This window comes from Accipiter gentilis, chromosome 15, assembly GCF_929443795.1.
Source record: "Accipiter gentilis chromosome 15, bAccGen1.1, whole genome shotgun sequence".
NCBI classification, from domain to species: Eukaryota; Metazoa; Chordata; class Aves; order Accipitriformes; family Accipitridae; genus Astur; species Astur gentilis.
The window spans coordinates 23,436,676-23,464,611 of NC_064894.1; the positions used below are offsets into that span (position 1 = coordinate 23,436,676).

Consider the following 27,936-nt stretch of genomic DNA (forward strand, 5'->3'; position numbering starts at 1 on the left):
AGCAGTGGGCAGCATCTGAAAGGGTGCTAAATATGAAAAGAAAATTGAATTCATCATTTAGCAGCACTAATTAAAATTTTTGTTTGTTCAGTGTCTTCATTGTTTATTTTAATATCAATATTTTATTAGGCATTGAGAAAAAAACTGCAGTTCTTGGTAAAATGCAAATTGACTTTTGTTGCTTTAAATAAAAATGCAAATTCCTTCTTCCCACTTATCTCTTCAAAAAGAGAACATAGCTATAAAAAAGGAAAAAATTCTTTCTACCACCTGCATTTCCTTCTATAGCCTTGGCCACGCGGTAAAGTTACATAGGTATAAACGGTAAAGATGACTTAAAATGACCTTGCTAAATAGGTGAAAATCTGTCTGTGGACACTGTTTTCATTTTAGCAGTGTATTTTATGGGTCAGCTGGGACCAGATTTATGAATGAAATCACCCTTTCACTGATATAAAGCCATGGACTTATGAACACAGACACAGAGGTCAAGGCATAAACCAAATCACTCCACAGTAACTTCATTTAAAAAAAAAAAAAAAATCCCATATTAACCCTCATTTAGGGCAGTGTGGATACCTAACTCTTCGGGAAGCTGCTTCATGACTCTGAAGAGTTGGAAGCTCTTCAGAGTGCGCATGTCATCCCTTGACAAAAATTAATGTATTCATACGCTTGAAGATTAAAGGGTATGTCCATAGTGCAGCTGCAGAGGCAATTTCAGTGTAACATGGAGACACTGTACAGACTACTACTAAATTGTATTGGTAGTGGCAACATAAAACTTGGGATGGAGTAATTTACCCTACTTGTGTAAAGTATTTAGACATACTCTCTTTTAATGTCCATGCAGGTGTCTATCACAGTATAACTATCAGCTTTGACATATTAGCAAGTGACCGGGCAACAATATGTTACCAGGCATCAGCGACTCCATGATAACTGTGCATTGTGCATGCTCCATTTCCTCATGATAAATGCGAGGTATCTGATCTGGGTTACCCTTCGTAAGGAGAGTAAGCTTCTTGACGTGTGCAGAGGATGCTGCAGAGTAAGATTATGAGTCAGAACATCGGAGCAGCTGATTCCCGGGACTACATTTGTGTGTTAAAGCTTTATGCCAGATTGAAATCCAATTTAAGTTAAATCAGTGCAATCCTGCCCTCCGGGTGGGACATTAAGATTAGGGTGTTTGTACACACTAAAAACTGTATTGGTACAACCTATGATTTAAAGAGTCACTCGGTGTAAGTGGGCATATATTAGTTCAATCCCATATGGAATGGGAATAAGTCACACCGGTCTAAGGCCAAATTCACATTATAGGTTTTGCTAGCATAGCTATATTTGCCAAAAACCTGAGTGCACACTCTGGTTGACAGAATTATAGAAGTAAAAACACCTCAAAGCATGTAAAGAAGCAGTTAAGCCAAGAATATTAAGCTTTTGCCAGCAGTAGTCTACCTGCAAGGATGCTATGTTTCTGGTCACTCTAGGTATAACACCCTTAAGCACAACCGTAATGAAGGCAGAAGGGCTGGTTCAAAAGCCAGAAAAAAATTATTTTGATAGCACATATTATTCTGTTCAAGGAGCTGGCTTAAGCTGTGCCTGCAAAGAAAGCTGTTTTGTCAGTGATCTACTTCTGTACTACAAAGGAGTGGCTGATGTAATTCTATCAGTGTAGCTCTTATCACTAAACCTGTTAAGTGCGGCCAGGCTCTCAAGATAACATATTTATCACAGGAAGAGGAAAGGTGTGCTAGAGTAAGGTATAGGGGCTGGAGTACAGTTTTGCTGATTTAAGTTGCTTTCTCAAGAGAAGCATTTTGCTTCTCATATTCCAGAACAAAGTACTCTTGCAGTGGCCCTGACCTTAGTAAACATTTTACTGTGTAAGTGGTCTTATCAGGGCTTATACCAATATATTGCTCTCACTAAAACAGTTAAAGTAATAACTGCAGTGGCTGTGTAAAATTGTATAAAAAAATTTTCTGTGTTGACTAATATTTAGGCTGCAGATATTTTTCTTTGGAAGTTGTGGCTGAATTTTTTTTGTAGATTAGCACTTAAGTGTTCTGCTCTGGTCCTGATGGTTAACTTCTCCTGTCATATAAGCTATCTATAACTTGGTTTTTACTGGAATAAATAAAGATCTTATTTTGATAAGACCTGATCTTCTGATCTCCTCTGCTGTGTCCTCCTTTTGCCTGCGGCCATACCCATGTCCTGCATCCTGAGAATTCCAAATTTTTATTCAAATTCTCTGCAAGACAGGTTTCACATAGATAAATTGACATATATACGTATGGCACAGAGAAAACTCTAAAATTAGTTGGTTCTTTTAATTATATTTTTTTAAAAGGGTAATCTACAGGCTTAATTTAATTGCAGTGGTTGAAGAAAATGCTCAAAGCAAGCCTGTCTCTTCAGACACATGTTTAATTTAGGATTTTAGCAAGAACTTGCACTTTTGTGTATTTCTTCCTCATTTCTATCCAAGATTTATTGGCTACTGCTTTCATCAGCATGCCTTCTCAGGAGTCCTGCCCTTCACTGTTTTGTCCTGCGCTGAAGGGTGCCAGACTAAGCTAACAGTGTTATTACTCCAAGTAACTTTTACTCAGTTTTTCTGAAAGATGAGCTACTTTATCTCAGTTCTCGCATTTATCAAGTTCGAAAGAGAGGCATCCTCTGTCTTCACGATGGAAGAGACAGTCAAGACCTTGTAGTTATTCTACCTTGTTGAAAATAATTGTCTGATACAATGATTCCCTAATCCTGACATTTCTAATTCATTCCTGGATGTATTTATAATTGACTGCGTAACATTGAAGAGTTACTGTATTTTCATGTACATCTCATATCTCAGAAAACCTACACTCCAAAAAAAGCATTGGCAATTAAAGTGATGTTTACCTTTGAATAACCTGTACAAAATTAGGTACTTTTTGGAAAGAGGGAGGACTCAGTAGTAGTCATCTTCTTTTCCTCCTTTCAGTTCAGATGTATGAAAATGCTGTACTTGCCAGTCACCATTGCTTGGGTGTTTAGTAATACAGATTAGTATCCTTCACGTGATGCTAATGGGATCACAATAAGGGTAAATTTAATATTTCTGAGAAATGCAGGAACTATTTGTACTGTGATATTCTTAAGAACTATTTATAGATAGTAAACTCTTTTTACACAACTAGTCTTCATTTGAATTTTGCCTTGAATGGGTAGTCTTTTGTCCTGGAAGGAAGCGTGGAAAATGTGGAAGAATGAGTTCATTGACAACAATGAATACCATTCATCAAAAGTTAGCCAGTGCTGTTTTCATTTGTGTTTAAACTACTGTCATGGGATGTTTAGTCTTTTTTTTTCTTCTTCTTCTTCTTCTTTTTCTTCTTTTTTTTTTCTTTTTTTTTTTTTTTTTTAATAAAGAAATTTTGGCCAATGATTTTATAGAATCTCACCCAGTGGGATTTTGTATCCTAACCTGAAACATTTGTAATAGCCTTGCCAGTTGGCGAGTCCCAAAGTCTAAACCAACAGCTTTAATTGTGGCCATTCTAGCTACTTTTAGGTAGTGACTTTAAGGCTCTATTGTCAAAATAAAAATGGTAAAACAAGCAGAAAAATAGGACTTGTTGAATCATTCCAAAGTTAGCAATTATATGAATAGCTTAAGTACTTAGCCAGAAATTCACTATAGCATCGTTCATCGTTTCATACTTGATAAATGAAGCAAGTCATCACAGGCTTTGCGAGCTGATTAAAATACTCACTTGAGAAAGAAATGTATACAGATCTATGCAAAAATAAGGGAGGTTTTTAACCTTGCACAGCATAAAAAGGAACAAAGGAACTTTTCCCTGATGAAAAGCTGGACCACATATATTTGGAGTTAGTTGGCATCTCTTCTTGAGGTTTTAGAATAGCATGCTAGTTGTTACTGACCGGTAGTTTGGAACAGCATAAAGAATACTTTTCTGTGGTCAGCCTTGTTCACGTACCTATCCCTACACTGGTCAGGAGACCAAGAAGGAGTTTTTTCCCACCACAGGTCAGTAGAGATCATTAGACTTCTCTGCACTGTGTGGTATGAGTCCCATAGTATGATTAACTGCACATGCCGTGCTTGTTCAACTCTCAGTTATTGCTAGGGTTTTGAGGAACTGTGACAGCCTAGCTTCTTGCCTTGCCCACAACAGGTTAATCACCTGCAGATAAAAAAAAAAAAAACAAAAATCAGTCCAGTCAAAATATTAGGTTCTAAACTGGAAAATGGATGACATTTAATGAGCTGTGATATTCAGGAGGTCAGACTCGATGATCAAATGGTCTTTCTGGCATTAAATTGCTTGAAATCAATGACACATGAGGAAGCAGTGATGCTAAAGTGAGTTAGACATACTTTCCATAAAACGATGCAGAAGTCTCATATGCTGTCCAGAATCCCACAGTTCAAGGAGAGAAAATATAGGCTGCTTAAAACTTATGTGAGAATTAAATTGTGTCATTTTTAATTCAAGTTCCGTAAAATTAAAATGCAGCATACTTTATGTGAGCACAGTTAAACATAATCCTTAATCTCTTAAGAATGTTTTTAACAGTCCAGGGAGCTTAATGGTTTCAGTTTCCCTCAGCTATTTTTGCTCAACCAAATGCTTAGCATGTTTTTGGCCATACGAGTCAATTTTATACTAATGGCAATGTGGAGACATAAATGCCCTTTAATTATAGGGCACTGTGATATTAGTATTGTAAAAAGCCAAGATGCCGCTAATAGAAAGAATTTTGGCAGGCTACATTAGCTGCGAAAAAAACTAATTTTATCTGAACATACTGACTGTCTATGAGATCAGCCTTTGGAGTCCCTTTAAGCCAACATGTCCCAGTTGTGACTGAAAGTGAATGTGTGAAAATGTAGTAATAATACAACCTGTTCAAAACAAGGACAGCTTTTTGTGAATTGCAAAACTGATGACATTGCATAGAGATCAGGGATCAGATAACTAGAATTTTAGCAAATCCTATATTCATATTACGGTCATTTTTATGGTATGCTTAATTGAAAGGAAATTCTTTTTTGCTTTATAGAGAGACCAAACTATTTTGAGCTGCAAAATGTTTGAATAAATTACCCAACATTAAATTGTTCCCAAAGCTGCAGGCAGTTTTTAATGTACCTCCCTACTTTACTGTAAAGTTCATGTTGTTCTGTGAATTCAGGGAAGGCACAGAGGAACAACGCAAATAGTTAGGAGGCTAAAGAAGACAGTGCTTCCTTAGGGGTACTGCTACTCAGCTGTATGAAGGACAGAAATTAACTTGTAGATGAGTTCAAGGGTGTCCTCACGCTTTAAGGCTCAGCAAGCCGTGCTTGTTTCTTCCCATAACAGGGACCTGTCATTATGCTAGCGGTGTTACTGCTGTCATGCAGTATACACTTGGCAGGGGAGCCTCACTTGAACTTCTCAAAGCCACAAGATAGTCTCCCGTGACTAAATCAGCTTGATTTGGTAGCTGCTTAATTTGTCATGTATGCCAGTCGAAGATTCCTGTAGTTTGTCTACAGTAACAGCCACTTGCTTAATTTCCAGTTAAGATTTTGATGATGCTACTTTGTACTGTGGCCATTGCACACAAAAAAATTCCCGTTCCTGTTATCATATCCTAAAATAACTTCAAAATTAAGCTCTAGGTTGCTAGGTGGTTTTGGTCTCTGCTGGAAATACTGAATTGTAGAGTGAAGATGATTAATATTGGAGTCCATGAGAACCACTGAATATTGGAAATGTGTTTCTTTGAATGGAGGAGAGGGATTTAATCAGGACATAGTAGTGATTTCTTTTGAGATACTATTCTGACATGTGATTTGTCCTATCATTAAAGTCTGAAGAGGACACTAGAAATATATACATCTCAGTTATTGCACTTGTACATAAACACCAGCTTAGACATCTACACATACAGGTATGTTGTACAGAAGCACATACACACAAATATATACACACAAAACACTTCTACACAGAGGAATGGTATTCTGGGAAATGTCAGAATTACAGATGTTTATGACATCTTAATTCAGTTCCCCAGGGTGTGTATCAGCACACAGGGCTCACACAGTCACAGCCTGTTTTCCATGGAGTCTTCCAGTACACAGAAGAGCATCATATGCAGCTGCATAGTGTAGTTCTTTGTCTTCATGGTTCAGTATGTGTTTACCCAGTAATAACTGTGCACTAGCTATGCTTATTCTGAATATAGTGGTGTGGTTTTCCTTGTGTTTTTCTCTACTCAGATGTTCATGACCATTTTGCCTGACTGATTCACAAATATCAATGTTTCTCCTTCATAATGTCCCATGAGAAGTGAGTATTATTTCTGTTTTATAAGTGATATATATGGAGATTAAAATTAAAAATGGCCACCAATTTTGGAAGTCCAGTTTGAGATGTTGAAGAACTAGGGTTTTTTGCAACATTATGCAGCAGTTTAAGTAATCAAAACTCTGCATTTTCTGCACCTGCAATTGTCAGAATTTCTGCAAATCTGGTACCAGGAAAATAAGGAACAAATGAGCAGAGATTAATGTGATTTAAACAACTCTTACAGCATTACACGAAAGTTCTGTCACTTCGTCATATCTCCAGAGTGGCTTTACCATTAAAATATGTTCTGTTCCACTTCAGGAAACATTTGCCTTATCACTAAGCTCCTTCCGTCTGCCATAGGAGGTGGAGCAAAAGCTCCTGCAGCTCTGTCTTCTCCTCTGCATGTTCCAGAGCCATTCTTACAGCAGGTCTGCCACTGAACCAGGCAAGGCTCCTATTAAAAAAGAAAACAGAAATAAAATTTAAGGATAGTATGTTGCATCCTTCAATAACTGATCTTACGGCATCAGATGCTTGAGAGTACCTCAGCAGAGCTGAGCCACTCCAGACTCCCTTCCAAATATTTCTTACTTGAGGAAATGTTTGTATACATCAGATAGTGAGAGTACTGTAGTGCTATACAACTGATAGTGAAAGTGAGTTGTCATGATCAGTATTGATCAGCATTACAGGAGAAACAAGCACAGATTGCCAGGTGATTTCACAAATACTTCGACGGTCGTTTCAGGCCCTTCCCCCAAACTTCTCAATGTTATTTGCTAGACCATCTCAGTTGCTTGCCCCTCATCAAACTTGTAAGTCTCTGTTATCCTGGTTTATACTCATGTCCTATCACATTGTGAAATGTCTTTCTCAGGCCACCTCCAGTAGTAGTTTCCCTGACCACTTACCTTTTAGCTACCTCTTCACCCATCTAGTCTCTGTTTTTCTTATCTCATTTTGCCCTTTCTTTCTTTTCCCTCAGCATCTTCAGCTTTCAGGTTGTCTTGGCCATCCCGTTTCAACTTTTTTGTCCTGTTCCATCTCTCAACTTCTTAGACTCCTGGCCCCATATCTGTTTCATCATTGTCTTTCCAGGTATTTCTGCTGAATATATGTCTGAAAACCACTGGTACCCAGTCAATCCTTTTTCCCATGAAAATATATGTTTGGATGTAAGAAAAGGTAAAAGACATATCTTTGGCACAAAGGTTATACCTGTACAAGATTTGGGGGTCTTGTTCCCAAAACACTAGGGACTCTGAAATCTAGAAAATAAGTTGTTCCCACAGGTATTGTTTGGGGGTTTCTAATTTGTATTTTTGGTGGGGGTTTTCAGCATTGTTGTTTCCCAAGTTGCTTTCTTTGAAATGGCTGGAATTTACCAAAATGTTACAGTCTGAGCCAGATACTTTGCATGAATGCTCTAAGCCCCTATTATTCAAATTTGGGAAGGTTGCAAACAACTGAAATTAAGATTTTATGATGGAAAGATTTAGACAACTTTACATTTTCTGTGATTGAAGCAAAGTTCAGACTATCACCTGATTAATTGCTGTAGAGTTAATGAGTATGCAGAAGACATAAAAAGAATCGATCAGCTCTCTATGGAGTCTTTTGAATGGCTTAGTAGCTTTGGCACAAATGTGTAATATGCTGTTGCTTTTTGAAATGCTGTACACATGAGAAAAGACTGGGGCAATGATCCTGCCCCACTTATAATGTTGTTTATTCTCTTTCTTTCTTTCTTTCTTTCACTCTTTTTTTTTTTTTTTTTTTTTTTCCTTCCCCTTGGCATCTAATGGCTCAAGAGTGGTATTCAGGCTTTTTGGCTTTATGAATCTGTTTCCTTTTGGCTTTTATTCCTTCAGTCTCTAACTTAGTACAAACTGTTTCAGTAAACAAGAATATGATACTGCAAATGGAAGTCTGTATTTTTAGGTAAGATGTAAGCAGTGTAAAAAATGGGGCACAAGGAAGCTTACACTGTTCTAAAATCTGGAGAGTGTTTATTTTTTCATCACCTAATTTATCAATAATATCCAACTTCTTTTCATGCTGACATACTTAATATCTAAAAGGATATGAAATTACTTCCGTTATTTATATGGAAGAAGTCCAAACTTTATAGCTGGCTGATTTGGCATTCATATATGACTTTTAAATATCTAGCACTCCTGCAACTGTGTCTTAAGAATCCAAAAGAGCCTCAAGTGACTAGGTCTGTTTCACTTGCAAAATAATTATAGAATCATAGAATATCTGAAGTTGGAAGGGACACATAAGGATCATGAGGTCCAACTCCCTGCTCCTTGCAGGACTACCTAAAGCTAAACCAGATGACCAAGAGCATCATCCGCATGCTCCTGGAACTCTGACAGGCTTGGTGCTGTGACCACTTCCCCGGGGAGCCTGTTCCAGTGACCGACCACCCTCTCAGTGAAGAACCTTCTCCTCATGTCCAATCTGAACTTCCCCTGACACAGCTTCATTCTATTTCCACGTGTCCAAATAAGTCCTGTTTAAAAAAAATAGTAATAATTTGATTATGTAAAGATTTGGTCTCTAGAGAAAAAAATCCAGCTGGAAAAGGATTAGATTTTCAAACAAGGCACTCTTCTGTGCTTCATAAACTCCTACATGAGAGCTGTGAAATGTGGAGTGCATGTCCAAATTAGCTCAAACCTCTTTAGGTGAAACATTGAAATGGCTAACTCTGTCCTACTCTATTGTGGTTATTTGGAATATTTCGAATACCTATATCTGGGAGCCTCCAAAGTAGCTTGTTTTTCCAGGAACCGCCTATCTCCACTTGGAGCCTGTAATTCAGCTCCAAGCTACCTGAAATGAACACCCAGTATGGCATTTAACAATTGCAGTGCAGTCAGCTCTGTAAAGCTGGCTTTTGGACAGCATATACCAAATTGCCTGCTTCATTACAATCGGTTTCTACAGTTTAATACTACTGACATTGACATAAGCCAAGTACACATAAATATGGATATTCAAGTTCAAAATGTTTTAGATTTTTTTGCTTTAAGATGAAGCAGGTATTGCTTTATGGCTTGATTATCATTTTGCCAAAAGGAATCTTCATGGAGATAGAGGACCCATAAAATGGTACAACACTGTAGCGCATTTTAGTTGCTTCAGACAAAACTACATAAATAAACTTTTTTATTATTATTTTGAAAATATACTGAGAATATAGATATAACCAAATATTGACAATATTTCAAAACACTGCACCAACTGATAGAAAACAAGGCCATAGCACCCCACCTCCAAAGCTCAGATAAGCTATGCACATCCTGACAGGCTCATGTCTAATCTGTTCTTAGAAACCTTCACTGAAGAAGACTTCACAACCTCCGTAAGTAGTCTAATCTGCTGCCTGTCTACACTGTTCGCAAGTCTAAACTGATGCCAGAACTAAGCCTGTAGTTTCTTCATGCTCCTATTCTGTCAAGAGCATAACACGTGTAAGATGTGTCCCTCCCTCCCCACAAGTGGCCACGCATTCCTGCCTCCCTTTGAGCCCTGACGTTTATTTATGCTAATTCAGCAGTTTTTTCCTCTGACTATAAATCAGACTGGTGAAATAGCATGTTTTTATTTAAAGGCAAGACTTTTTCTTTCTTTTTTTTTTTTTGAGCACTTCATTTTGCAGGTCCAGTTTAGAGCACAGCCATGTGAAGAGCTGAATCAGCATAACTGAGAGAAGAGAAATCTCCAAGGACAAACTGGAACAAGTGGCTAAATGTAGAGAAGGTGAATAGTGTTTGGGCTATTCTAAATGGCATGGTTAATGTTAAACCGCAGTGTGCAGGTCCCTCAGCACAGCATCAGCCCCTTACTTGCTTTTCTGTTCTCAGTGGGTTTGTGATCAGAAGTTAAATTTCAAATAGATAGTAGTCAGGAGGTCATAATATGATGGGTGAAAGATGGCAGGAGGATGGTGGGGCTGAACCAATGTAACCACACAGATATCACGAAAGCTGTGGTTCCCAAACTATCAGCCTCTTTCTTGCCCCAGCCTCAGCTGCTCCCTGCCCACTTTTCCACTTCTCCTGCTCCCTCCCTTGTACGAGCTCTGGTGCACCTCCAGCCTCGCAGTGCTCTCACTCAGCTCACTAACCTGCCAGAATTTTACTTGCTCTTCTTGCTGGACGAATGAGCTGCACCGGTTCAGCAAACTGTCATACGAGCAGCAGCAGGCGAGTCTGCGCCGTAGCGGGGGCAGGAATGGGAAAGCTGCAGCGTCACTGCGTGCAGCTGCCCCATCAGAGGGGTCTTGAACCCCCTTATAAGCAATAGCAAGATGTTATTCGTTCCTTGTACTAAATAACGCATGTGCCGACGATGCCGTCTCGTCTGTAGGGCCTTTCACGAGCCAAACCTGAAGGCTTGTAAAGCTGTGACTGCTGGGCTTGCGGTATAGTTCGGTCACGCTTCATTCTCATTCGTGTGACTAGACCCATTGGCTTCAAGTAAACTCAGCACAGTGAATAAGTACTCACGCTGGAAAAAAGAACTAGAGAAAGGGTCATTATTTTAATCAATAGAATGAACTTGATTTTCCTTAAATCTGACAGAAACACACTGACTGCACAACAAGGGGGGGGGGGGGGGGCGTGGGAATAGGAAACGCAAGGCATGCACAGCGGCGTCTGAAGCAAAATATTGAGCAAACCTTGCCTTGTGTCTTTCCCCGAAGGCAGCTGGAGACTTGAGGCGGAGCCCAAGTCTCTCCCTGAGATAGGGCCCAGCATGCCCCAACTCTCCTCTTAAGGTCTCTCCCTCCTCCTGTTCGACCCATTCAGCTGTGAGGGAAACAACACGAGTCCCAGGGGAGGACAAGGACCGAGAGGAAATCCTCGCCCAGAGCGTAATTTGGGTATCCGAGGCTAAGGATGCCTTCACAGGGTAGACCTGGATTCTGATGCTGGCGCTTTTAGACACTTTGTTGTGCTAGAAATAGGAGTAATATTGCAGAGACCAACACCTGAAATCCTCCTTGCCCCTCAATTCCAGTTTTTATTGTAAACATTGGCTTTCTTTTCTCCGCTTTTCATCTAAAATTTTAATCCCTATAAACATCTGAAAGCCTAACCCTTGTTCTGGTGTTCAGACTACTTAATTTTAGTCAAAATACAACAAATGCATGTACCAGAAGATACATATAACTTCGTATCAGATATAATCTTGCATGAATGATTAATGAAGTGCTCTTTTTTTCTTAGTAGTTGGCTTCATGTTGCTGGCAATCTCAACAGCTAAATGTTATGATCATTATTTAGGTGGCTGATGTTTCACATTTGTCCTCAAGTCTGGTTTGCTTGGGAAAAGTGGATTGTACATATGGAAAGCAATAGCGAGCCATAGTCACTGATTTACCATTTCTTTCCTTTGAAGCTTTTGCTAAAATTAGATTGGTATTACTGTTAGCTAGTCCTACAGAGTTACTGCCTTCTCTAAGACTGATTATACGTACAATAAGATTAAAAAAATGTCTAGGTTGTTGAAATACTGCGGGTGTAGGCTTTTTTGCTGAACTGACAAAAAGGAATCTGTACTTACGTAGTATTTCTCTATGGCAATGTTGCATTGTGTAATAAGAAAAAAAAAAAATCAGTTTCAGATCCAGATATACATTCTTACAGTATTATTTCAAGTAGGCTTTATACCAGAAGAAAAAATTGTTTCTGTAGTGAAGAACTGTTCATTAGCATCCCCCTGTGAGCTTATAGCTTTAGGAATCAAAGTCCAGTTCTGCTTAGGATTCTCATATTGTTCTGACTAAATTCAAAGGTTGAATTTTACCCTTAAAATAACTTGTTCATAAAGCAATAAACTGTTCCGTTGCCTTAATTACTTTTAAAATATTAATCAATAGAAGAACATTCCTACTAAAAAATGCTTTAATTTATGTTTTTATTTATAATGACATATAATCCATAAATTTCCAAGATTTGTTCTTCAGTACTCCACTGCTGCTTCTTCAAACTACCTTTCATGGTCTATTTGAAGAGAAATGTTACTTTCACTGTTGCAGAGTAGTAACAAGGATTCCTTCTTCCTAGTTGCTGCTATAGGGCTGTTGAAAAAAATACAGAGGTAAACGGTGGTCATTGCGATTGCTTGCTAATAAAAGCAGATTCCTACTTAACATGGGCAACCAAAGAACATGAATACATTGTTTCAAATCTAGCATGTTATACTGACAATGTGGGCTTCTTTAAATATTAAACTGATATACAACATAAGTATTTTCTCAGTTAAGCAGGTTTTCTGAGGGCTGACTGTGTATCAATATATAAAAGGCTGGTTAAAACACTTTTTCCTTAGTTTGCTGTCTTATCTGATTAGGTTCTTCTTAACGCGGGCCCAGCTTTATGCAAAGTTCAAGGTGAAAAGTGTAGTTTGCAGAGGGCATTTAGAATTATACTTTATTCCTTTAATGATGTTTTTATAATTGTATCCGGAAGAAATCTTTGAATCCTCCTTTCTAAGTCTAATCAGCTGCTAATTATTCTGAGCCTACAAAAACCACAATAACAAAGTGTTTGTCTTTTTAAGCCCCCAGCACGATATACCGCAGTTATTGTTTTTGGTACAGTGAGCACTTTTAAAAGCTGATTCATGTAGTGTTTAACACATCTTTCTAGGCTGCTTTTTGAATGTCAATTAGATTGAATCTGAAAATGTAATAGCAATAGCTAACTACAGGAGAGGATTTATGTATGTCTTACATCAACATGTTGACATTATACACGTGTATGAAAGAGAGAACAGAAGGAAGGTTAAAAGGAAGCATGATTTGCAATTAGCTACTGGATTTTAGTAACAAATAAGTGTAAGCTGGAAAGCTGCACCACCACAGAGAGGCTTCAGTAATTTCTGCACTCATGAAGACTGTCAAGAAGTGTGCCGTTTATCTTTTCTAACAGAAGTTGATCCTTGCTACTTTAAACTGAAAGCCAAGATCAGTTCTGAATAGAAAAAATAATGTAAGCAGAGGAGTAGATGTATTTTGAACATTGAATAAGGATCGAAAGCTGGAGCGAATACCTGTAATTTCATTTGTAGTCCATTTTAACTTAGTACGCCTTGTATTCAGAGCAGCACAGAGACAATTTGCTACTTACAAAGGAGTTCATTTTATTATACCCTGATGAGATCTACAACAAGACTCTACTATGCTGGGTGAGGGAAGAAGGCCTCTCTGAGATTAAGCGTCCTTCTTTAAGAAGTTCTTGCTCTTTTTCTTTTGTATTTACATCAGGGAGATGGCCTTTTCCTAGTGACAATCGCTGCGCTGCACATAGTTGTTCAGGTAGGCAGAGCACAGGCTACTACTCTCTTTACAAGCAGGAGGGTAGGGATAAACTTCTGATTAATAGAAAGTACCCTGTAACTTGTCAGAAACTCTCTCTACTAGCTGAATTTTCAAAATAGTCTTAAGTTAAAGCCCTAACTAAGGACAGTTACAATTTTTAAGGGCAGAGAATTGAATTTGAATCAAATGCATGTTTGATTTACTCATTCAAACTACGTGATGTCCTTGGTCTTTATAAATATTTTCCAGTATAGCTGAAATAAAAAAAACTCATAGCAGTCTGAAAGTGAAGAATACATACAGTGATATCGAGAGAATTAAGAAACTTTAGGTTTTGCAAGTAGAAGGAAGGAAGTGTATTCTGCTAATTAGTAATACCTACTCGAAAGGCTCACACAGTAACTTAACATTTAATTCTTTGTTCTAGGTTCTTCTCTTAAAATTTTAGGTGACAGAGCAAGTGTCACAGGTATACTGTACCTAACATCGCAAATTTACTGTTGAACCAGGTTCTGAACTCAATATCTCTCCTTAAAACCAAGTCAAGACTTTAGAATTTGACCTATGCTTTATAAAAAATGCCATCTTTGGCACTGCCATCTTGCTAGGGGATGGATAAATCACATTAAAATCATCAAAACTTCAACTTTTTCTGGGAATTCTCATCATAGTTTATGATGACTATATTGCACCTGTCAGTTTTAGAATGTGCATATATTTTAGCATTTCAAACAATTGATACTAAGCCTAGTAACACTGGTTATTTTTTTATTGATGATCTGATGACTAATCAGTTGACTTTGGATCTTCTGATAAAACGTATTGTCGTGATTATCTCAGAGTTCGGAAGACTGTGAGAGTATCAGACAAATACAAATGTAATCAAATTTAATGGTCATAAAATCCTGATGACGTAAAAGTGGCTGAAACTTTTGCCTAGTGCGTAAAAATATGAGAGCATTCTGACTGTGGAATATATTAAAATCAAACTCTAAGTAATTAAATCTAGAACTATTGTAAAGATGTGAAAGTCAATACATAATCTAACCGTATGTAGTGGATGGTGTTCAACATGCAGGTAGACACCCGCAGACTGGAGACAGGTGTGTGGCTGCACAGAGGATGCTACTAAGAGGACTTCAGTTTGACATACCTGAGATGAAGTTCCATGAGCAGTGGGGGCAGGGATGAAAAAGAAGAAAGGAACATCTTTACAAAGCTTATGAAAAGGGTTTTACAGGTAAAGGACAGAGAGACCTGAGGAACAGAAGCCCCAAGGTAATGATAAACAGCAGAAATCCGCACAAAACTACAAAAAGTAGGAAAGAAAAATGTAATGAGAATAGGGTCATAAGACATACATGAAGGATGATAATAGATCAGTCTACTGAAAATCTAAGATACATAAAAACATACTAATGCAGAAAATACAGCAGTAAAGAACAAGCGCTGGAAGTCTTGCTACAAGGCCAAAATACGATTTAATTGGTATAAGAGACACATACCAATTACCCCTCTTAATTCATATGACATAAATATTACAATAAAAGGTTAAAGTTTGTCTAACAACAGACAGTGGTATAAGGGGAATGTTCTTTGTCTGGTACATCACAATTGCTTCCTTTTGACTTCAGACCTGGATCACTAGAAGACAATAGACCCAATACAGGTCAGGTGGATGAGACTTTCTGTGAGTATTTTTTATGAGTGTGTGGCAGAATTACCCAGTGGCAATTGGGGATTTTGACTGTGGATAGAGCATGCTGCAGGGATAAGATGTCTAGCTGTTTCTAAGAATATGGTGTGAGAAGATTTGGGTACAAAACTTCAAGAAAGGATTTAGAGGGAGACACTTTTCTGGACTGATTCCAGCCAACAGAAAGATATTCACTGATATAATGAGGGCTGCAGACAACTTGGATGAGAATGACAGCAAATTGACAGAGTTCACAGCTTTTCAGAAGAGAGCACAGGGAGCAGAACAGCAAAACAAAAATAAGCAGGCAAATTCAGCAAACACTGAGATTTGAGAAGTAAGCTTAAGGGGAAAGGAGTTATGCAGAACAGGCAGTTCCTTTAACAAGCAATTTTAAAAGGAGAGGTTCAAATTATTCCATTCCTAAGGAAATACAGAAAGGGTCCAATATGGCTAAATCACAAGCTGTTTAATGACTCTCAGACAAGCAGAAAAACTAAGGAAAGGGAAAAATAGATTGGATTACCATGAAAAAAGTGTGGGAACAAAGCAAAAGACCACAGAGCTACAGTTAGGAGGGACACCAAAGCCCCTCTCTCTCTCAGAAAAAAAAGGAGCTATTAAGCACATTTGTAATAAGATTGACAAGCAATAGCTGATATTAAAAAAGAGAGAAAACTACTAGTAGATGATTCTGGGAAGACAAAAAAGTTCAATATTCGGACAAAAATATTGAGTGATATAATGCCAGGATGATAACAGAAAGATGAGCAGAAATCAGCACAGATTTCTGAAGAAGACACTGTATTTAATTTTATTCTTACAGCAGGCCCTATGGAGAGAAGGAAATGCTTTAGTGAAGTTTATGACAATATGTCATATGATGTTTTAAAAAATGAGAGGTTTTTTCCTATAAAGCCATAATAAAGTTACACAAAATATACAAGCACATCTGAATATTTTTATTTACCTGTGGTTGGAAGATGTAAAGAAAATACTTTGCAAATGTAATATTAAAAAAAAAAATTTACTTCTTTTCAAATTCATAACTGAGCTTCAAACAAAACAAAATAGCCAGATAAAATTAATTTGTTTAACATTTGCATAATTTTAGAAGTTATCCACTTTAAATTGAGGACATCATAGAAGAAACGATCTTTTGCTTTTTCACACGTACATGGATGTGTGTGAATATGTAGCTGAAGTGGATTGTATTCCTTCAAAACACTCGAGATTGATCACTATTGGAAACCTCTATTCTATTCAGTCAAGCTAGACACACTGAATTGGATGTATCGGAATGAAATTTTCTAGTGTTTGTGTGTACTTGCTGAGCAGTACTGTATGGGACAGAGAAGTTCCAAATACTGAGATGTTTTTTTCTTTGGGAGAGCTGCAGCGTCACGTCTCTTGTCTGGTATCAGATATACCTGCTACCATTTGGGACTTGTCTAAAAGAAGATAGCTCCAAACTCAGGTGGCCTGTTTCACAGGCAAACCACTCAATCTCCTTTTTTTTTTGTGAATCAGCTTCACATCCCATTGTCCAGAGGTGAGATGCAAGTAATTGAAATCAAGGCTTTTCAGACTTTAGATCTGCATTGGACCATGTAATTGATTTGTTGTTGATGCAGTCAAAGTCCAGCCACACCAAAATCTGACAAACTTCCCCCACGTTTTTTTTCAGTCTGGTCTCTGAAGTCATTACTCTATCTTGATATCTTTGATGACACAAAGTACAAGGCAGAATAATGGGTTGAGCCTAAGTGTTAGTTACAGCGGAAGATTTCTTTCATCATCTAAAAGATAACTCTGGTTGGGATGATTCATTCGAGGCACGTTTTTCTTCTTTTTTAATTTTCCTTTAACTTTAGGATCGTAGTTCTTAGGAAAAACAAGCAAGCAAACAAAAACTGAATTCCTTTTTTTAATGTATTTGTCGGTTGGATACTCATTAGCAAACTGTATGCACTCGACCACTACTCGCTCATCAAACTCATAGCAAACATTAAAATGAATCATGTTAAATGAAAACCTTAAGATTCACAGTGGCATGTGAAAGACAGACTGTTCCGTGTTGTACTTATATCAGAAGGAATAACAGGAAAAAAAGGGGCAGAAAAGTAAGATAAATCCCATGAGAAAATATCTGACTTTCCTGTTCATCCTGTTCACTTGTTACAACTTATTTAATTTGGTATATACAAATGAGATTCAAATTATATTACCTACAGCCTAAAGCAATAAACATTTATTTTAATTTGTAAAATGGTAAACCATATTTTGCTGTCTGCTTAGTTCTGTGTTATCTAATTTTTTGGCAAATATTGACTAAAGGAAGAATTCTGTCTGCTTCCATTCTTCTTCCACATTCTTTTCTTCTGACAGGAACACAGATAAAAGAATATTAATCTTTTAATCTTTTCTTCAAAATCCAGGGCATGATCAAAATCTAATCTAGGGCTCAGAGCACACATTTCAGTTTTCTAGCTGTATCTGGAAAATTACCCATTGATTTGTTTGGCAATTTAGTTTCTACAAGATAGCTACAGTTACACAAAGGAAGTCTCTTTTGCAACTGTCAGTATTACGGATTTATATTCTACTCGCAAAAATGATTTGGGCATATTTTACTTCTTTTTGGAATAAAAAGCAATAAAACAGTTATGATCAAGGAGTCACTATTTCTGAAGCAAATTGCATTTTTCTTCCAGTGAAAGAGAGTAGAGCCAATGGTGCATTGCAGAGGTTGGTGTAGGTTCTTGGTTTCTGCTAAGACCGTGAACAGTAATTGGTGATCTCTGTGGTTAGTGCTCTCTATTCAGAACAAGGATATGATGGTTGTTATAATATTTAAGCTACACTTTTGTAATAGGAAAACTATTGAAAAGTTCAGCATGATCCTAACACACCAGGCACCATAAAGTTACAAGAGATTTAAATAATCCAAAGGGGAAATACAGTATAGAAAATAAGAAGGAAGCTTCAAAAACATTCTAAGAAAGACAAGAGAAGAGCAGAAGCCTCATGTTCTAAAACGATTTAATTAGTCATAGAATGCTGTGAAATGTTTGATTCAGGCACTCCAAATTTGAGTGAAAGCGTTGCTCTGAATTTTTAAATGGCTAGAAGTAGACCTTTATCCAACAGACGTGTAGAAGAATACTTGCAACTTCCAGTACATTGATAAACTTGTAGAAGCAATTGAATGGTTCATGAAATTCCACCAGCCACTGTACTGCTTGCGTAACCCAGCTGTCTCCAATTATCCTACTCCTCCCAGTCTTAAACCATCAATATTCCTACTGTTACAGAACTTTCCTTACCCTAGTGCATATAATGTTGAAATAGCAGTAAGAGAAAGGAGAGATTTTTCTTCTTAGCAAGGTCATCGCTACTAGTTGGAAATAAATATTCAATCAATTTTTCTTCCTTGAAAATATTGGCATTATGCCTAAGATGCCTGATACTATTTTGATCAATAATTTTTTTCCTAATCATTGAGGAAATGGAAATCCAAACTGTTTTTCAGTCTTCTGTTTGTGGTAAAGTTGTGTAATTGTTATTACAACATCTTTTGAAAACTATCCACCTGTCCTCCCCAAACCATAGGAAAACTTTTGCCCTATTGGTCTTCAAACAAAACACAGATAGTATATCCAACTACATTTAGGAGGAAAAGCAATGTTCAAAGTTTCCCACATTAAATAATTAGCAGTTTCCAACTATATCTGAGTGCGACATTTGAAATAAATTCTGTGAAATTCTACACTTCAAGGGCTTTATTTTCTAATATGTTTGTGTTCAAGATACATTGAATTTTAGGTGTTGTGAGATCTGTTGGATGTGCAAAAGTTTCACAGTTTAGAACAGCATCAAACCAGAGGACACTGCCTAAGGCAGAAACCACAAATTAAGGGGTCAAATAATACTGACGTTGGCCCATGTGTCAGTCTTTAACAGGATAAAGTAGTTTGTTATTTCATTTAAAACCATACTTAAAGCAGCTTGGAAAAGTCTAAACAGAGCAGGCTTGTATTTTAAAATGTTATTGGAGCTAGATAGCCTATTATTAGAACATAAGCTTACAACTAAAAAACTCCAAAACTGTAAAATAGCATTAAACAAACAAACAAAAAAACCCAACAAAACCCTGCACCCTGCACTAGAGAATCTAGATATGCACACATTTTACTGAGGGCTCAAAAATCCCCAGTATTATGAAGTCTAGAATACCATAGGTGGTGTGTTCAGTCTAGTATCCTTTTTTCAGCTCCTGTTTTCGTAGCTTTTCCTTCTGCCGGTTTAGAGAACACCATGCATGTAGTGTTTATAAACAACAACACTAATTACTAATTTGAAGTTAAAGAACAGACCTCTCCAGTATGTTTAATCTTTGGCCAAAGCTCGGAACATCTCAGAAATGATCTTACAAAACCATGTCCTACCCTAGAGATTGCATAATATTATACATCTGTGCAAACCTTTAACAAGGTTTCAGAGGCAGGAGGCTATAGAGACTGAATCAAATTTCTGTGTACTCTCCCTGGGGTCAGTGACAAATCAACAGCTGCTTGTTTCCATCAATAATAGTCCGTCTGCTGCTGCTGCAAAAAAAGACAAGTTTGAATTCTTGTGATTCAGCTTGGGCGACAGAGTGGGGTGGGTGACTGGCTTTACAGATTTTAGACCAGGTGCGTTGTTGTCAGCTAAGCAGAATGGATAGTGCTGATGCTTAATTGCTGTGTACTTGCATAAGTCACGGATCACACAGTAAAAAGAGGAAGAAAGATTTACCAGGTAAGTCATTCTGTTTAAAATGATCTCTGTAATATAGCAATATTGTCTTGAAATCAGAAAGTTTTTAAAATAGACTAGATTTGTGTTTCCTTATGAAAGCTGTCATTCAGCTATTGCAGTACCTGATTTTTATATGATTTTCTGCAATGTGGTTGTATTTCTAGAAGGTATCAAGTCACCAGTCCAGGTAAAGACTAATGCAGTGAAAATTTCCACTGCTGATGATAATGAGATTCATTGATATCTCCTGTTTCTTCTTTGGGGAGTAAAAGAGTGGGAGCTTTCAGGAACCCAGTTATAGTCCTCTGATTCTCAAGGGCCACCTCCAGTTTTAATAATTGATAACAATGTAAAGAGTAGTCTGTTGGGGTCAAAGTGCTTTCCTTTCCAAGCTTTTCCCTGTCCTTTGAACACCTGCCTGCTGGGTGTCAGAAGGGGTCCTTGTTTCCTGAGACTCTCCTGTAACAGTGACCTTGCTACATGGAGAGGCCAGAGTGAATCTAGTAACACTAAAATACTCCAGCAAAGCAAATAATATTATAGATAGCCTTCTACTGATATTTATCATAACTCACGTGGCTGGGACACATTGAAAAGATGATGTATACCATGCATTTCTTAAATATTTTATTTCATGTTATAAATACCTCAGTGCAAAGGTGGGTGTTTGCTGGGGTTTTTTAAATAATGTCTTTTATAAGGCCAATCTAAAGTCTCTTGAACTAAATGGCTTCAGAGATTCAGAATAAGAAGATCAATGAGCTTCAGATCAAGTTACAAATTTCACCTTGCTTTCCACTGTCAACCTACATTTGGTCTACCTGCCAGATCTACCTGCCAGCCTTTTGTAAATGTCTGTGATACCACCAGAGGTGTTTATGACATGACTAGATCACTCTCAATGTCATTTAGAATCTAATAATGTCTATAGGTTTATAAAGAAAGACCCCTTTTTTTTTTTTAAGTAATGAAGTATTTCAAAAATTTAAAAGGCAAGTGGATAGGTCATCTCAACATGGTACGGATTAGCATGATAAAAAATTTTCTAGGTCTGCCATAAATTATGTCTTCGATCAGATTTATGTTGTTTAAAAAACCTACATAACTTTATGGGTGAAAAAACCCTAATAGTATAAATCTGAACAGTGAGACCGAGATCTGAGCAACCCTAAATACAGATCCTGCTAAGATATAACTCAGTTTAAACTGACTCAAGCCCTCAGAGCTTACAGAGAAAAAGTTTCTCTGGATCTCAAGAATTAGGGCATTAGAAGTTCAAACGCATCGCTTAAATTAACAGCCACTGTAGTTTCTGGACTGTTGTATCTGTGTGTTCACAATAGGAGTTGCCCCATAATATTCAGGAAACAGCGTTCATAACTTGCTTTTGCTTTGAAATGATCTCTCAAGTATGTGATTTCACACAGGCTGTATTTTGGCAGCCTTCTCTCAAGGTGGCAGAGGCACAGATAACAGAAGCAGCTCTCCCATTGGAAAGAAAAGGTTTTATCTGACCATACAAAGGTGGAAGAACTCACTGATACTTAGCTGCTATATGAACACTTAAGAGCTGAAATTAAAAAATCGGAAAAGCTGCATAAATTTTGAATCTGCGTGTACAGATGTGGTGTAATCTGCATTTCCAACTTCTTTCTTTCACTTTATTAATAACAATGTTCATCCAAGTTCCAGTGTCCGTATGAGCATCCTGTGTATGTTACAGACAATACATTCTCTTTTTCCTATCCCTTTAAGAAACTGCATGTCCCATATGATGGATAGGAAAGCAGTTTCTTACAGAATTAAGAATCTGTGGTTATCTTAAAGTTTAACCTTCCACATCCTTTTAAAACATAGTTGTATCTCAAAGGCATTTGAATACCCATCTTTTGCTTTTACATTCACAACAAAAGCCAAAAACTCCACTAAGCAAACTCAGTAATAGACATCCTTCCACCTTTCCTTTGAAGCAACAGCTCCTTCACAACTGGAAAGGCTGACTGGAGGGTGAGCTGGAACCTGGAAGTCAGGCATTTTCTCAGCCACATATACAGAGCCTGCAAGGGGCAACCTAAAATTCAGTCCCTGACACTTAAAAGATTGGACCTGGGTTATTTCTCAGCATGGTCAGCAACATGCTACTTGAGACAGCTGTGTGCTCTTGCAGCAGTGAAGGCTAACTACAGACCAGACTGCATTGTCAAGCTGTTTGCAGTTATTCGAGTAAAGTGACTATTTCCCTAACACTGGCGCTTGTGAGACTTCGTCTGGAGAAATGCGTCCGGTTTGGGGCCTCCAACACGTGAAGGACATTGACATGGTAGAGCAAGTCCAGAGGATGGCCACCAAAGTGATGAAGGGGATGGAGCACATGAGGTACATGGAAAGGCTGATAGCAGGAAAGGTGGAGCCAGGCTCCTCTGAAAGGCACAAACCAGAAGGGCATGAGTTATAATAATTGATATTCCTGTTAAATATTGGGGAAAACTTGTTTTGATCCTTTCAAAGTAAGGGTGGTCAAACACTGCACAGGTTTCGCAGGGAGGCTGGGGAATGATTCTTTTTTTGGAGATATTCAAAACTTGACTACATATTACCTAAATTCAAAGGAAGATCTAACTTTAAAGGTGGCCCTGCTTTGAGCAGGGAGTTGAACCAGATGACCTCCATAGGTCCCTTCAAATCTAAGTTACTCTATGCCTCTCATATAAAACTGCATGCTTCCTAGCTTTATAATCTTTCTCTACCAACACCCTCAAATCTTTTTTCTGTGTAGATTTATGAAAGAAGTCTTTGTTTCCTTCCACTATAACTCATAGCAATCAAAAGTTTTGCATCTCACCTCTCAAAAAAGGTTCCCCGAATTACTTTCTTTACTACGTACTGATTTATTAAAATATATACAAAATTGAAATTCTCAGTCATCTTCTCTTGTCAATGAAAATGTCTACAAGCTATATTCAATTTGTTCCCATATAAGCTCTTTGATTCCAGACAAGTCAGCTATCCAGGCTACCTTTTTCACCTAATTATATGCTCTAAAATCCAGAGTGCATCTTTTCCTAAAGCATACTTGATGTGATATAGATTTATTATCTGCTCCACATACAGAACAGTGGGAAATCAATGGGCACACAACGGATTCATCTTCTAATATCTGATAATAATTAAAAAAAAAGAGAAGTCAAAGTACTGACCGTGCATGCATATTTACTGTCCAAAATGCGGTCTGTGCAGTGTGGAAGAGTAATAGAAGGGGGTTGAAAGTTGTTTGTGAATTTTTAAGGCAAATCATCTGCTATTATAAATTATTTAAACATTTTCAAGGTCAATAGAGCTATGAAAATTCACAGCAGCTACGAACCTGTCCCTTCCAAGTCTTAATTTTCCACATTTTAGTTAGATTTTGAATTAAAACACTTCAATAAACTCCTGTGGAGCTCAGCCAAAGCTCACTGAGGTCAATGAAAATATTCCCAGCAAAGGCAAGGGGCTTTTGATCAGAACTATTACATTTAAGTTAATTGCATTGCAATTGTTACCTCGGTTCTGTCAAAATGACTTTATTTATCTGGGGAAAAAAAGTCAGGAGCTCTGGGATATGCAGAGAAATTATTTTGATAGATATTGATGAAAGAAACTAGTGTTAAGATTGATTCAAATGGCTTTGTATCCTAAAGAATGAGATGTCATTAGTCAAGCTTTGATGCTTTCTAGAAATCATTTTTATGGAAGGTACCTCTTTTTCCTCTTTTGGTTACATTAGGCCAGTATCTCTCTCTTTCCCACCTGTTCCCCCATTTTAAGGTTTACACGTGCACCCCTCCTCCTTTAAAGTCTGGTTTCTTCAATGAAGTTCTAAAGGACATTTCTTCTAATGGCAGCGTTATCAGAAAAGTGGCATATTGGTAGCTGAGAGGCAGTTCAAGTGTCTCATTGCAAACAGTGTCTCAGAGAGGGAAAAAAACAAAATTCTGTTAGAGAAGCCACCATATTTTGGTTATGGATAATGGAAGAAACACACCATTAAAAATATGTACGTCCCTTGTCCTGCTACAGCAAATAGATCTAAAAGCCTATCTCATTCCTTTCTTTTTTTTTATCAAAGAGTCAAAATTGAACAGCTTCCCAGGTAGCCATAAGGGAAGGAAGGATGGGACTGGAGAAGAGGGATTATTTCATTTTTTTGCTTGGTTTTTTTTCAAGACCAATTACCCTTTTGATCACAGTATTTTAAAATGTAAAGTAATAAAAACACCACATGAAATTTGGATATGATGCCACATAGAAGCTTCTCAAGCAAATTCTTATTTTTCACTGTAACACAAATATTTGACACAACTTTCACATTAAATAGCTGAGTCATGAAAGAATTGGAATTTGTGCTCAATTGGTGCTCTGCTGATGTGTAACTGTTAAGAGAATGACAGGCATGTAAAACAGCATGAAAGGAAACCTGACATTTATTTTAAAAAATATTTTTGCTATCTAGTTCTGTATCATTATTCATAATATAGCAAATTTTACATAAATGAAGGCATTTTTTAAAACTTCAAAAGACAGCTTTTGAATTCCCTTCTCTGTTAGAAGAAATCTCACATGGAAGCAGCAATTGTGTCCTTACAATGGGTTTAGATATTGGAATGATTTCAAAGTTTTCCAAAAAAACCTCTTTAAGCATAATGAAAAAATAATCTTTGAAGCTTTTAAATCTCAATGGGACTATTCTCAAGGAATGTCTGCAACATTGGGGTGACAGTTTATTAGCCCCTGATGTAGGACTGTGAAAGAAGTCTCTAGGCTGCTAGACTTCTTCCTGCTAGTCAAATTTCACTGCAATAGATAATAGTTATCTTTTTATTATTATTATTATTATTATTATTATTATTATTATTATTGGGTTTGGCCATTTGTGTTGTCTATGTTTCTGTAGTATTGCATTACAGTCTTGAATAATGATACAGTTTGTTATGAACAGCTTATATAAGAGATATAATGCTATTTTCATGTATCGTATTTGACTTCTCGCTCTAATATGGCTATGTATTTAAATTATCAAATAAATTAAATTAATTAACAAAAGTATGAATTCAGGATGTCTGGGACAAAGAAGGAAGTAACAGCTTTTGCTTTTCTTGAAAATTTACTTCATTAAAACTTTTAAGGTAGCACACAGGTTCTTCAGGTATGGTTTCAGCTAGATTTTGTTCTTGCAGAATCTTGTAGGGATAATTGACCCTGTCTGTTGTCAGCATTCAGTACTGCCAGTGGAAGAAGTTCAGTTTAACTGACTTGGTCTTTTTGCTAGGAGAGTTCAGATATCCTGAGTTTGTAAGGATTAAGCTGTATTTTTAATGGTTTCCTTTTTCAGCAGATTAGGACAGATTAAGGCAGATCCCCTTTGAAGGGCTTTAAACTCAGTTTTCTCTGCTAGAAGGACTATGACTATGGGAAGATGGTGCTGGGTCACTGGTGTTACAATGAATAATATTTTAGGTTTAGAAGTGAACAAATACGACAAAACCCTGTGTTTTCCGATTGTGGCAAAGTCTGCCTGGTGCAGGAGCACAGCAACCAACAGCCTTGCAGGTCTGATTTGTACACATTGATCCAGAGAAAGATTTGAATCTGTCTATTGAAACTAATGCCAGCTGCCTGCAGCACCCCTGGGACAAATACGCCAGATGGAGTTTGCCAGAACAGTATAACCATGTCCCTTCCCTGCCAATATGTTCCTTTACACCAGTGGGGCTTGGGGAAAGCACTTGATCTAACTATGTCACAGGGGAACTCCTTGGCTGGGGCTTTCCTCTTCCTTTGTCCAGAAGAGGTAATGGAAAACACAGAAAGAAAGAAAAGAAAAAAGCCAGTGACTATATCTCTGCATCTTCCTGACCATATTTAGGTTATCATCATCACCAGAACTATGCTGCAACAGTATCGCGAACAGTATTGTAAAGCTGCAAATAAGTTTCTCCTTTGTTCCTAGTCTGACAACACTTCCCTTAGCGTTTTAACAGTTAATGTAGCTTTTCCATGCGTTTCCTCTATGTTGTTTGTTTTGCTAATAAATAAGATTCCATTATGGTCTCAGTACTATAGTCCGTGATTTGATTGCTGCTTAAATCCTGTATGTGTGATTTTTCTCAGGACTTAGTTTTCTGAATTCCAGAATGGTTGCACTTGAATTGCACTTGATTTCCGATTCATCAGGCAGTGGATTGTGTAAATCCACTGCTAAATATGACCATTCCCTACTCCTTTTCACTTGCATGTACTGCACTCATTCGCTTTTAAAGGTAGTGGAGCTCTTGTGCAGGCTGAAGAGCCAGGGACGACATCCAGGTCTCTTTATCCTTAACCGGGGATGAGGTAGGACTATACTGGGCATCATGTGGTCTGATTTAATAGAGTCAGCTGTTAACACAGCCAGACCTAAATCAGTGGTTAAAAGTGCTTCCTACAAGCTCTGTTCTACCGTGCCCTTCTGGGACCTTGGCTTTCCACCTTTCTAGAAGGGTTTGTCTAAGTTTGCAGCTATTTAGAAAGCACAGATGTTGTTTCTCCTTGTCCCTGTCACGGGTGCATGGGAAGCGGTAATCTAACAGTGAGTTATTATGCTAAAAAATTCTGCTGTCTGCTTCTCAGGTGCACATCACAAAAAGACTAATCTTGTATGGATTTTCCTGTTTGTTATCACAGGCAAAACGGGACTCTGATATTCAGGTATATAAAAGTGTTTTTTCTCTTCTTTTCTTTCCTTCGTTATGTACAGTGAGAGAGAAGGATAGCTGCAATTCTTTACAGCTCTCAGGAAAGATACGTTATGTTACCCTGATTGTAAGTCAATTATTTAAACTCAATAAATTTGCTTTTGAATAGGGAAGTTAGCTGGCTTGCCAGTTACCTGTACCACGGGTGAGGTGACGCTCTGTATTGTAATGCCTCCAAAGCGAGTTGCCATTTCCCTATCACTTAGGATATCTGTGGCTCACAGTCAATACTGTGTTGTTAAGTTTTCTTTTCTCACTTTTTAATCATATATCCTTACAATTACACATGCTCTGTGTTATCCATGGTTTTGCACTGTCTGGGGCCCTCCATTATACCAGAAGATCGGGAGGTGACTATAACACGTCCGTGCACGCCTACTGAAAGCAGTCATAGGCTTCTAATAGGGATGTTCTTGCAGGAGGTTAGAACAGCAAACAGCAATAAATTTCCAGTGAGCCTGTCCAGCACACAAACATTTGCCTAGTGAAACAGCCTTCGCCCCGTGTTACTGTGAGGAGGGTTAGAAACCACAAAGAGCAGAACCCTCTACGAGGAGAACACGTTCCCATTGCTCCGTTCACGATGCAAACAAAGCCGGGAGCTACTGGCTTGGAGCGATACATAGGCAAAGCTGCAAAAGTAGTTGAGGACACGCGGTCACCAGCTGACCTCCAGGTAGCAAGGAATGGCCATAGGTGGCATATTTGTACATTTGCCTGTTCTTATGCATTTTCTCGTTGGTATGAAAGACTCCGCTGAAGTTCTACAGTCTCAAAATAAGCCCAGCTGCCCTTTGAAGGCAAGAGGCTGCATAGCAAACTCACTCCTCGCTGCAGGCTCCTTGTAACTGATTAGTCATTAGTGCAAGCAGTATTGAGTTGCACAGCTAGTATCTCTCGCCCTGTCACAATGAACTTTCCTTCCTTCTTGTAAAGAAAAATAAGCAATCTCAATGTCAAACA

General features: G+C 37.8%; 1 protein-coding gene across 6 annotated transcripts in view; it reads left to right on the forward strand.

The window, feature by feature from the left end:
* HS3ST5 (heparan sulfate-glucosamine 3-sulfotransferase 5) overlaps positions 1-27,936 on the forward strand; it is a 198,018-nt gene that overhangs the window by 45,700 nt on the left and 124,382 nt on the right. Inside the window, exon 2 of one of the 6 annotated variants that reach the window (XM_049817750.1) lies at positions 10,036-10,136. The exons of 4 other annotated variants lie outside the window; for them this stretch is intronic. The gene's annotated coding sequence lies outside the window, so the exon portion shown is untranslated. Of the gene's footprint in view, positions 1-6,291; positions 6,363-10,035; positions 10,137-27,936 lie in introns of those variants that run through there. One more of the 6 variants, XM_049817752.1, reaches the window with a different exon arrangement.